Raw genomic sequence first — 11810 nt, 5'->3', positions numbered from 1 at the left:
CCCCGCATGGCTCTGCCGGGGCACGGCCGGAGAGGGGAGCGCTACCCCCGCCCTGCTCCGCCCGGCCCGGCCCCGCATGGCTCTGCCGGGGCACGGCCGGGGTACGGCTGGCCAGGGGAGCGCTGCCCCCGCCCCGCTCCGCCCGGCCCCGCTCCGCCCGCGGCTCCGAGCCGTGGAGCGACCGCCCCGGGGCCGGCAGCGCCCGCACGGGCGGCACCGCTGCTCGCCGGAGCCGCGGGTTTCCGCGGTGCCTTTGGACGGGAGGTTTGGTTTTGATTCCGCCCAGAGCGCTGCCGGGCAGGTGCTTGGCGGGACAGCCGGCACAGGGTGTCACTCAGCACCACAGTGGATCGTACTGGGAGCTGATTCCTTAGATCGGCTCCTCAAGGGATGTCTGCTGGACTCGGCTCTGTCGCTGAGGCTTTTGTGTGATCCAAACACGACAGAATAATAGCACTGAGAGTTTATGCGGCTGATGGACATGTTTAATAACAAGAAAACCCAGCTTAGTACAACTAGTGCTTCTGCGTCCTTTGTCAATCTCATCCTGGGCTGAGACTGATTAGATTTAGCTTTGAGGCTGGAAAGAAGAGGTCTGGTGTAGTCTCTACACCCTAGGCAGCCCAAGTGACATACTTTGCTCTGTAAACACTCAGAATGGTGCTCCCTTGCCCAAATAAAATAAAACTGCTGAGGACACTTTCCTTACCCTAAAGTTCCTCATGGCATGCCCCAGGAAAATAGTTACTCCTCATACACATCACATAGCCATGTCATATGTGGTCTTATCAGCTAGTAAGATCTAGTCTCATGTAGATGGCAGTTTTTGCTGTTAAACACAGCTAGCATTGTGTATTTTAATATTAACACACCGACTGCCCCTCAAAGACAAAGAATGGAGTTCATGCTGATAGACTATTTCTGACTCCTACTTTGAGAGCAAAGAATGACTGTACAGTGCACGTGGACTATAAAATCACTGCATGGCTTGGAACATCCTGTCAGGAGACCATATGTGTTACACATTTAATACAAGTTTATTTTCTCTCCATATGCTTATGTAACTGCTGTTAAGGTCACTCAAAACTCTCCAAATGTGCAGGCAAGCAGAATACCCAATGATCTCAGTTGAGAATTCTCTGCCCTTTTATTTTTGGTCACTTAAAACCGTTTTTTTTTTCACAGACAAGGTTTGCAAGTGCTTTGGAAAGCACATGATCAAGTTACTGCCCCTGAAAAGTTTGAGAGCCATGCAAAAAATGAGTATGCAGTTATGCAACCCCATATTGCACCAAAACCTGATGTAAAGACATCTCCCTCTTCGACCCAGCTAATCTTTTATTCCTGTGGTTAACACTGGCTGTTGTTTCAGTGTTTATAATGATTATCAGACACTGTTAATTAACACTGAAACAATGCTTAATAAAGAATGGATTTCAGTAGCCAAACATATTCTGGATAATGAGATTTATCCTATAGCCTCTTGATTTGCTATTGGAATTCTTGATTAGTTTGGCATCCATGAAGTGTTTCAGAAATGAAAGGAAAGTTAAATGCTGTGCATATTTAGCAGTGAGTTGTAGAACAAGAACTACAGACCTGGTCTGCTCATCACTGTGAAACATCACTGTGAGCACTTACAATACACCTCCCATGCCAGAGCTACCACTGTTTTGCTCTTTCAGGCAGGGCAATTATTTGGTTGCCCCTCAGGCTGGGGGCTGCTCAGCAATTCACAGGCAAGACCCTGGTGAAGCAGAGACTGGAGCTGCCTTGGCTTATTAACGAGATCACTCAATTAAAGATGGCTTAATTTACAGCTTGTTGTTAGCTGAGTTTTGAGGCTTCCCAGGCCACAGGTAGGAGCTCCTGGGCTGCATTTGAGGGATCTGTGGTGTGGTGGATAGAGCACAGAGCTCTGCCTTTCTTCCCAGCTCTGCCTGGAGACTTAACTTACTATTCCCAAGATACTGTGCTTCTGCCTGGATTCTCCCATTCCTGGAATGAGGGCAGTGAACGCTCATCCACCCCATAGCAATCTCTCAAGGTGTTGTTTATTTATATTTTCAATCACCTTTTCCTCTTTTTTTACGAGTTCTCAGCTGAGCCATTGCTAGAGACTAAGCTCAGAAGGGGAACTGTTACCCTTGGCCTGACATGCTAAATTTGAGGTTGCCCTTGTTCCTACCCGAGGGCCATAACATGGATCTGTGCAGCAGCCACAGAATGGGGAGGAAGTTTGATTTAAGCAGTATTCTCCAAGATCATATGGTAGGTTGAGAATTTTGTACTCAGAAGGTTTTGTATTAAGATGACTCATTTTTAATTTGGCTAATTTGAATACTCATTCTTGTGCCTGATGGCCTGAATCAATCAATTAAATATTTTGTGCTATATATCAGCTATTGGAAACAAGTCCTTTTTTTTTAGTTTATTTTTGGTGGCTCTTTAATTGATATTTTTTGTTAAGATATTGGATTTTTTGACTTTACATTGAATTTTTTGACTTTAATTAATTCTCAAAATTAGAATTTTTATTGATGGATGAAATTGAAGAGCCAGGTGTGAAAATGCAGTATTTGCTTGCAAACAACACAACATTAAGGCACAAAAAACCGATATTTAAAAATGTTGTTTGTTTTGGTGTATGAAACCTGAAATCTTTAGTGACCATTGAAGCAACTGATAGTTGTAGGTACTCTGCAGCTCAAAAAAGCTTCCTTATGTACCTCAGACTGAGCTCCTTGAATGTGCAACATCCAGATTTTTTCTCTTCCTGCATACATTAGAATTTGGTAGTGTTCATGGGACTGTGGGCATGAATGAGTGAATGTGGGCACATCGATTAAAAATGTAAACAAATTGCATTTATTTGATCAAATGACCAATATTAGACCTTGTGTCTAGAGGTCCATCCTTAAGGAGAGCTTAATGCTCTAATAGCCAAAGGACACACTGCTCATACCCAAGTCAGCTGTGAACAGCATCCCTAAAGACTTAACATTCAGGAATTAAATACAGGGTTATGGCTCTTCTCAAAGGAAATTAGGCTTTGCCTTCTCAATGCTCATCTGATCACAAAACCCTTCTGCTCCTCATTTGTCTTCTCAGTGTTTTATTTTCCTGACTGGTGGAGATACTGAGGACAGATTGTTATTATGAGGATAAAATAAAGGAAAATGTGTGTGTGCCTGCACACACAAACCCACAATGCAGGTGAGGTAAGACCTGAACAGAACAGAACCCATGCTGGGCAGTCTGTGATCCACTGGCATGGAGACTGCTCATTCACACAGCTCTTACTATTCTACACAAACAATTGAAAAAATTTATTAAACCTTGGGAAAGATGAAAGAATAGTTTTACAGCACAGTCAAAAGCAAATGGGCATCTTCTGTTCAAGGTGATTATCCAGGGAACACAAGTAGCTGAAGTCACACTGGCAGTGACAGGCACACAAATACATTTGATATTGGGGAAGTGTTTAATGCAGGAAGCCTGGGGAGCCAGCCCAGTGCAGGCAGCCCTGTGTGCTGGATCAGGAACACTGGCAGAGGGTTCCATAAGCAGAATTCCCACTGTGTCCTGGCATGCTGGGATGACTCAGATGTGGAATGAAACGAACTGCTGCAGCATCAAAGACCTAATTTCTCATTCTAATGGAACAATGTGAGTCCATCACATCCTTTAATCGTGCTGTGATGAAGCACCTTCAGCAGTAGCCTTTGGTGCACATTTCTGGGCTCTGTGTCATGTGTCATGGCAGATTTTTGTACAAAGCAGCAAGGCAACCCTGCAGAGGATGTAAATCAGCAGAGCTCAGCCATGGTGTATAATATCCAGGATTCCCATACAGGTGACACATTGCTAAATGCTTTTCCTGTCCTTCTTATGTTCATTTTATGCACAGGCAGGATGAAAACACCACAGTTTTACAGCATTCACAGCATTCAGATAATTGCTTTTTTTGCTCTCAACTTGCTACCATAGAAATTCTAATGTCAGAGTCCTCATGAGACCATATGGGCAGTAAACATTCCTTATGTGTTGCATGTGCAGAAAGAACATATTTTCTTATCAGTTCACACAAAAGCAGATCATGCAGAAATGATTTTTTAAAATTACTACTATTTTCCCTGCGGTAACAGCAATAGAACAATAAGTAACAACCCTTGAATGGCTTCTCTCTGTTTTATAGTACATGGATCTTTTTATTTTGGTCACAAGAGAAATAAAGACATGAAAATTTATATTTCTTTTCAGAAAGTGTTGTATTGATTTTATGTAACATCTGAATACTTTGTGTTGTAACTTAACATATAACCATATAATTTGTCTGTAACGAGAAATACACCAAAAGACTTGCTCAGTGAATTGTACAAATGAGCCTTTCCTCATCAGTGATCCAAGGCATAATAAAATACCCCGCTTTTTCATTTCCCTCTGTGAGGTGAAAAAGCTCACTTACAGAAGCAAGTATATTCCACTGAAAGAAAAGGTTATTAATCATAGCTTGAGCTCATACTCAAAAGGAAAAAATCCCATTTGGATCCAGGCATTTGTCCCAGGATCATTCAGTTCCATCTCTAGTTTGGAGAGAATAAGGCTTTTTTGATTAAGAACCACAAAAATGTTACTTTGTTGGAAGAAAGCTAGCAGCAGCCAATGCTGCTATTACACCACCCCTGTTGAAGGACAAAAAGTTAATAAACAGGTTGTTCAGATATTTTCTAATGGTTGAAAATATAAGTCATAGCCAATAAAAGCCAGCTGAAACTTGAAAGATTCTTCCTCAAAGTAATCAGGTTATGCAGCAAAGAATGGATGCTGGTCTAAACCCAGAGATATTACAAATTTAGTATTTCTGAAATCGTTCTGAGAGATGAGGTGTATAACACTGACAGCTCAACCAAGCCCTCAGACATGTATTTCATAAAAAACATACCTAGAGGCCAAACAAATTGTCAGGAAGGACAAAATTGGAAAAAAAAAAAAAAGAAATTGCAAATGTCCATATGGATATTCTAGTGGGCTCTTTTCTGGAGGAACAGGGATCATGGCTGTGCAGACCATGCATACTATAGGACCCCTGGAGAATCCTGGACCAATCTGGCAACTCTTGGGTAGTTACATCCCTTGCATATCTGCCCCAGTACCAGCAGGCATCTGGTAACCACACTGCCACTGGTTTCCAGTCAAATCTAGTGTCTTCATTAAATACTCAAACAACTTTCTCTGCTAAGGGAATATGCAAATTTTCAGTTTATTTATAGTACTATTGCATTTAAGAGCCAAGACAACCATGCTCCTCCATCAGTGACTTGGTGCCTTTCCTTTCACATTCTCTGGGCAAGGCTGAGAAGAAATACGTGGTCATTTCCCTCCCCAAAGCTGAGGAGGCTTTGTCCCCAAACTGCTGTGAGGTATCTGCCACTGTAGGGTATCTTCAAATACCTCTCTTGGTAACAGCAAATGCTGCAGTGGTCTGGGAACATTGCAACTAAAACCTGCTCTAGGGGCAGCACCTGGAAACTTGAGGGAGATTCTGAGCAGGTTCTGATTGCTTCCCTTCCTGTTGCTGTTCTGCCCCACAGAAAAGGCTGTAATGCAGCAACAGTACTGCAGACTACTAAATTCTCTCATAGCCTAATTCTGGAGGAGGTTCATGATGGCCTTTTACAAATCCAAGTGGGTTAGGTGCCTGCCTGCCACTGCTGTCCACACAGGCTCAGTGTCTGGTGTGCCTCAACATCTTTGGCATTTCCACTGTCTGTATGTGCCTCTAGACTTTTGCACTTCCATCTCCAAAGTCCTATTGACCTAAATAATGGAATTAATTCCTAAGTTTTGAAAGAATGGCATTTTCAGACACTTAGAGTTATTTTGCCATAAGCAAAATGTCTCATAGTCTGTATATCAGTTATGATTTATGAGTCAACCTGACATAGTTCAAAATGCTCAAAAGCAGATGTGGCACTTTAAAAGCTTTGCAGAAACATAGCTGTGAAAGCCAAAAAGGCACAACCACATCAACAGGCACAAACTCTAGGTGTTGTGCAGGATTTTTATTTTTGCAGAGTTTTATAAGGTCTGCTGGAAATAACTGCAAATTAGAGCTGTATTTATTTGATGTTTAATTCATGAGCAATAGTATCTGTTGCTGTAGGAGTACATGGGTTTAAAAGAGTTTCTGCTCTTGGCTCTTCCCTGGCCTCAGCATTGGCTGCAGCATTTTCACTGGGGACCTGATGGGTATCAGGAGTTGTCAGCTTTGGCTGTTGCAGGCAGGAAGGAGCAAAGCTCAGGAGCAAAGGGGTTTTCCCTGTCAGTGACCTGTCACAAGCCCTGAACAGGTCATATCTGGGAAATGATGGTCTGATCACCTCCCACAGCCCCAGCGGTCCAGCGAGGCGTAGGTCAGATAAGGAGGTCTTGAACTAACTACAGCTAATATATGTCAAAATTAACAGCCTGATTGTCACACAGAGATAACTGGGAGGTCACTGGAGATCACACAGCATTGCTATTCCTGGATGCCCTTGGGGCATCCTGCAGTAACCCAAGCTAGATTGAGCAGAGCCCTGTTCGCTGTATCAACATCTGGGTCAGGAGCAGAAGGAAATCCCCTCTGAGCAAGCATCAGCAGTGAAAAAAGCTCCTGGTGCTTTGGCTGTTCCTCAGCTAAGGAGGATCCCATGCTATTTCTAAGTGCTGACTCTGTTTTATGCAACCCAGGCAGTGCTCCATGAAATAACCACCATTTATCCCTTGACTGAGAGCAGCTTCTCAGAGCCTCTCAACTCTTTACTGCTCCCAAATGCTGTGGATTGAGGAGCAGAGATGGTGCCTTTCAGGGTCACTCAAAGCCCAAGGAAGGCACTGAGGTGCTCCTGGGTGGATTTCCTCTGGACTCCACTGGAGGAGACAGCTGAGCTCTTGGGATAATGCAAATCTTGCAGGTGCTCTGAGCTTTTGTGCATGAAGCTCTGCCAGGATACAAACTCTTCTGTCAACAGATTCTCACTTAAATTGTGGTGTCCAGTGCATAGCCTGCCACCATCGGGATATTTCCTGTATCTGACATGGCAGAGACAATGGGATGGATCTGGGACTTTTCTCTATCCTTTATGCTGCATGTGGATGGTGGTTTGGTCTCCAGTGGATCCAAACCCAGGTTTTCACCTCAGAGTCTTTGTTTCAAATCTGGTTCAGTAACACCTAAGGGCTGTTACCACACAAATAGCTGCCATGTGAGTTGTATCCAAAGGCATCTTTATCAGCCTCTATCAGCTTGGGAAACTGGCTTGTTCACAGCACTGTCCTCACAAGGGAATGCCCACACTTAGCCTTTTTCCCCTCCATGCCTCTTCATCCAATGCTGGCATCACAGCATTGCCAGCTTCTTTATTTGTAAGCTTCAAGAGAAAATTTCCTGAATACCTCAACTAAAGGTCCTCTCTGTGAGGCAAAGCATTGCCTGCACTGATGCTTCATGTGGCATGACTCCATCTCCTGGTGACCAGGGGGAAATAAAGCCATCTGCTCTTTGGGAGTCCCAGGATCATTCTTGGCTTTTTGCTGTTACATGGAGTGTGTGTGTCCCCTGGCTGTGCCAGTGACTCCTGAGGGTGTAAATGGAAGCTGACCACAGGGTCTGGATGCCTCCAGTGTGAAACCCTCTGTGGTCAGGCCAGCCTGATGGGGCCAAATATCTCTCTGTTGCAAGTACAGCACATGAATTAGGAGTATTTAGCCCATACTGTACAGATCTCACCTCTGATGCTTCAAGGAGGGTTGAGCCCACCCAGCAGTAAGCAGGTAGCCATGCTGGAGACTTGGATTCAATTCCCTTATGATGAGATCACCATGAATTAAAGGTGTTCAGGATACCCAGGCAGGAGGTTAGAGTATGTAGCCTAATTTCAGTGCTTAGTCTCTTCTTTCCCCTCTTTCCATCAATAAAAAGGGGAGACAGATCTTTTATACTTCACAATACCCTAGTATTGTACCAGTGCAAGCCATAAAAACACACAGAAGTTCTCTTTTCATCTTCTCAAATAAAGACTTATTCATTTTGGACAAGAACAACTTATAAGACTTTAAATTATATAATAGACAAAATATAGATAATCATAAAAATAGAGAAGCTATAGAGAAATGGTAACTGATGCAGCAGTTCACTACAATGATGTAAAAGGTTCCTAGAAATGGAAAAATTCCTCCTTCACAGTGATGACTCTTGCCCTTTAAAAAACAGCCAGATGAGACTTTCTACCCACAGGGCTCTCCTGCAGTGACAGCTACATTAACCTTTGCTGACAAGCACTTCTCTTTGCTTGTAAAATCAGCTTAGTGAGTGCAAAATTCTTCCAGACTTTAAAATGGTTACCATCCTAATGGAGATACACTCCATGCAAAACAAAACATCCTCGTGCCTCACAATTACTCCTGGTTTTTTTGCTTTGAGATCTCTGGGTGGGCTGATAGAGGATGATGTCTGGGCATCTGTCTGCTTTGGCTAATATTGCAGAAGAGATGTGAACGTAGGAAAGGACACCGAGGTTTTTCCTGCCTTTCTCTCCCTGGGCATTTTTCCATGCTTATCACCAGATTGTCTGGGCAATGAGCAACAAAGCAGAGGAGCAGTAATGTGTGCTTGGGCTATCTGTCTGTTGCTATTAGAGAAATGCTTCAAAATTGCAGGAGCAGCCAGCCCTCTCCCTCCTGCGGCTGCAGGGGCACACGCACACGAACGCATGCTCCATCCATCCCTGACATCCTATTTCCCCCTATTAATTCCACATCCTTCTGGATTATACATCTGAGCTCTCCTATACATGCAAGCAACTCCTCCCATGCAAAGGGAATTCTTCTGGGCTTGGGCAAAAGGAGGCTGTGCCAGTCTCCTCCCACCCTGTGGCAGCACCCAGCCTTTGAAACTGGGTCACACGAGCTCTGCCACTCCGTCAGGGTTAAGCCTTCACATCACCTGGGGCCATTTCAAAGACTTCACAGCCCCATGGATTGAATTTAAACCATACAACACACACCGTTTTGATGCACTCAGCAGTTCTGTGATATTTCTATGACATTTGTAACTGCTGACCAGAAATCTCCAGGACCAGGATTTTGGCATAAAATACACCCAGTCTAGTGCCACCTCGTCACAAGTCTGTCCTGTCCTGGATATCAGCAAGGTACAGGAATCCAGTACATCACTGAAAAGATTAAAAAAGATTGGACCAGAGAGAAATAAAAAGGAATGGAATGGAATGGAATGGAATAGAATAGAATAGAATAGAATAGAACAGAATAAAGATTAAATAAACTGGAATAGAAATATAAATTAAATATAAATAGAGTATAAGGATTAAAAATTTATAAAGATGCTTGAAATTATGATTTTTATATCAGGATAATTTTGCAGTGTAAACACAGTCTATTCTTACACTGTCTCTCCTTTAAGTGCCAACCCATGACATTTATTGCAAAACTCCTACTGAGCTCTAAGATGCAAACCTTGCTTTCAAGCCTGTCTTTTCACTGTATTTGGTGGGGCTGGAATTGCCCAGGTCAAATAATTGACTGTTAAAACCTTCAAGTAAAATATTACATTAAGTGTCAGAAGGAGCAATCTGCTGCTGCAAAAGCAGTGGGCAAGAACTTTGCTGCAAAGATCAAGTGAAGTTACTCTTCTAATAACTCCCAAATTAAGCCACTCTTCTTATTTGCATTATTCTGGGATGTTGGATTCGAGATATCTTTGTAAAGATGCAAAGTTAACTGGCAAATCAGACCAAGAATGCTGAATTCCTAAGTTAGTTGCATGTACTTAGTATTATCAAGTTAAATTTTGGAACTGACCTCGTCTGCTACGTGATAAGATTTAATTGTGTCATATGGTTCATTAAGGAAGGGTCCATGACTTGCTGAAACTAGACTGAGTCCCTTTATAAAGTATGTTTATGAAAATTTGTTTACTGGCATTTAGAGGGGAAATTATTTTCGGTCTCCTGTATACTCACTTGAAGGACTACCAACATCTTTTTTAACACAGGTATAATTCCTTTATTTTGACACCAAACAAGAATCGAAATTTCAATATAAATACAAATGTGAAAAATCAGACCTGTTTTCTGCAGGCTATGATAAGTCAATGGCAGCACAGTCCTTGACTTCATTTGGACCAGGATTTTAGCCAGGATACTTTGTCATCCAAGCTTCCATGTGAAAAGCTTTAAAATAACCCAGTAAAAAAGGAAAAGATCCTGGATAATGCAGTCAGGGCGTATCATTCAAATGGAGTTTAGAGACAGCTCATAAGCCAGAGCTCTAAAACACAGCACAGTTGTTTGGATGGTGAGTTCCTTGGGACTGAAAGCAATTTTTTTGCTTCCTTTGCTGGGCCACTGAGATGCTTCTTTCATTGGTGGACTACTTACAGATAATTATTACAAATAATTCCAGTGAATGGAATTAGTTGTGCAATGTTTTTTTCCACTGCCTCTGCCCATTTTACAAATTCACTTTTTGGCTGGTGGTGATCAGCTACAGGCTCTAAACAGCACATCCCTTTGCTAAGGAAAAGAGATACTTTAAAAGCCATGTGCCACCCATGTGCCTCCTGGGTACTCTCCACTCCCCTCAGTCTTCAGTGTTCTGCTGCCACAGGGTCCCAAACCTCCTGGCTGCTCTGTGCCCATCTTTTTCAGACTTCCACACCTTCTTTATTTGCACCTAAATTGCTGCTAATAATAAAAGAGCAGTTCAATTTCTTAGCTTTAACAGATACATCTGACTTGTGCTTTTGTTTCACAGTTTCAGTTATGAATAAAACTAATCAAGGCATGTGAGAAAGCCTTGGGGTCAGAACAGTTTAGAAAAGGGTCACTAATAATCTAAAACTGTGGTCAGAATGTCTGGTTTCATGTCTGAAAGAGCCATAGGAAGAGAAGGCAATTTTTTTCTGCTCTTAAATTCATATGTAGAAATGTTTCCAGTTTAATATCTGCAACTCTTTTGACTTAAATGATCCACAGTTTCTGGGAACAGACTAACAAATCCTGAAATTGGCATTTGGGAAGTGGTGTGATTATTATTCCAGTCTTGATCCAAGATCTAAAAGAATTTCTAATTTATCATATCAAGGTTTCCTGATGAGTAGCCATGAGGGAGATTTCAAAGGTCAGGAGAAATGAAATGCAGATTTAAATTCAAATTAATCAGAGGCAGACTCCAGACTGGCTTACACGTACATGGGTAAACATTCACCATGGACTATATATCACTCCAAAACATGGAAATGTAATCTAGAATTGAATTTCAGAGCACTGAACAAAATGTAAGCCATAAGAAAAAAGCTGTGGCTGAAGGTGAAAATCACACAGCAGAGACTGGGGAGCAACAGAGCAGGGAAATGGGTGGACATGACCCAAATCTACCTGGCCTTCCCCTTATCACTGGGGCAGGGGAAAAGCTGCTCTGATTGATTCCATTGTGAGCTTCAAGATGGTTTTCCATGATCAGATCCCTGACCTGCTACTTTTCTGGGATTTGTCATTTTTTCAGAGTGGGAAGAGACCCTTAAGGACCTGTAGCCACAACTTCTGAAAGGGCTGAGCTGTGTCACAGAGACCACAATGCTGACCAGGTCTGAGGCTCTGAGATTTTATATGACAGCTGTTGAATGTCTGAAAGTTTTGGTCAAAAGTTTGTCAGGCACATAGAAGCTCTAGTAGATGTGTTTGCTTTATTTAATCCATATATTTGCCCATTAAATAATTCAGAAGGTGTTGTATTAAACAGACTTC

This window comes from Camarhynchus parvulus, chromosome 5 (genome assembly GCF_901933205.1).
Source record: "Camarhynchus parvulus chromosome 5, STF_HiC, whole genome shotgun sequence".
Taxonomy (NCBI): domain Eukaryota; kingdom Metazoa; phylum Chordata; class Aves; order Passeriformes; family Thraupidae; genus Camarhynchus; species Camarhynchus parvulus.
This window is presented reverse-complemented; position numbering follows the sequence as displayed.